The sequence below is a fragment of the Chinchilla lanigera genome, unplaced genomic scaffold, assembly GCF_000276665.1.
Source record: "Chinchilla lanigera isolate Chin_1 unplaced genomic scaffold, ChiLan1.0 scaffold00004, whole genome shotgun sequence".
In the NCBI taxonomy this organism is placed as follows: Eukaryota; Metazoa; Chordata; class Mammalia; order Rodentia; family Chinchillidae; genus Chinchilla; species Chinchilla lanigera.
Genome location: NW_004955405.1, coordinates 8,960,996 through 8,962,464, shown reverse-complemented (window position 1 = coordinate 8,962,464; position 1,469 = coordinate 8,960,996).

Genomic DNA, 1,469 nt, shown 5'->3' with positions numbered 1-1,469 from the left:
ACCACTTTGTTTGTAACTCTGTATTGTCTGTATTGTGCTTGTGATATGTTGTAAAATGTTGTATGTCTGTTAATGTTTCCCTCCTTTTATCTTTAAAAAAAAAAAAATAAGTTATGGCCTCCGCATTCTAGGAAAAACTCCAGAATTTATTCTTTCTTTCAACTGAAACTTTACACCCTTTGCCCAACCTCCTGCTGTTTCTCCCCTCTGCCCTGAAGTTCCTGGTGATTTCCTTCTGCTCTCTGCCTCTGTAAGTTTGTTTATGTCAGGCTCTGCAAAAGTGAGTTCATGAAGTATTTGTTTTTCTTGTCTGGTTTATTTCACTTCACAATGTCCTCCAGGTTCATCTCTGTTGTTGCAAACACTGAGATTTCTTTCTTTTTAAGGTCAGGATGGTATTCTGTTATGTATGTACTACATATTTTCTTTACCAATTCTTCCACTGATAGACACTTAGTTTGATTCCCCATCTTGGTGACTGTGGTTGAAGCTGCAATGAACATAGAGTACAGATGTCTCTTTGAACACTGATTTCATTTCTTTTGGACAAATGTCCACAGAGGCATTGCTGGTTCATTTGCTGGCTCTGTTTATAAGTGAGGAACCTCCTTGCTGTCTTCAAAGGTGACTGTACAAATTTACACTCCTGCCTAAAATGGGCAAGGATTCCCTTTTTTCACATCCTGCACATCACTTACTATCTTTTGTCCTTTGAGAATAACCATCTGAATTGATGTGATACCTCATATTGGCTTGAGTTTGCATTTCCCTGGTGATCAATGACTTTGAGCATTTTTTGCAAATATCTGCTGACCATATGTGACCTTTTGAGAAATGTCTACCTGCATTATTTACTCATTTTAAAATCAGATTGTTTTTATGCTATTGAGTTTTTATTTCCTCATTCTTTTATATTAGCCCCTTAACATGTGTATAATTTTCAATTACTTTTCTCAAGCTCTGTAGGTTGTTTTTTATTCTGTCAGCTGTTCCCTTAACTGTGTAGAAGCTTTTTTATTTGATGAAATCCCATTTGTCTAGTTTTGCTTTTGTTGCCTGTGCTCTTGGGGTCATATCCAAAAACTCTTTGCCCAGACTAATATCAAGAAGAAGTTTCCCTGCCAGTCATGGTGGCATATGCCTATAATCCCAGCACTGGGGAAGCTGAGGCAGGAGGATGACTACAAGTTCAAGGCCAGCCTGGGCTACACAGTGAGTTTAAGGCCAACCTGAATTACAAAGTGAGACCCTGTATCAAAAAACAAAATTAAGAAGGAGTAGGAAAAGGGGAAGGAGGAGGAGGAGCAGGAGGTGGGGGAGGAGGAGGAAGAGGAGGAGGAGAAGGAGATTGAGGAGGAGAAGGAGGAGGAGAAGGAGGAGGGGGAGGAGGAGGAGGAGAAGGAGGAGGAGGAGAAGATGAAGAAGAAGATGAAGGAGAGAAGGAGAAGGAAAGGAGAAGGAGGAGGAGA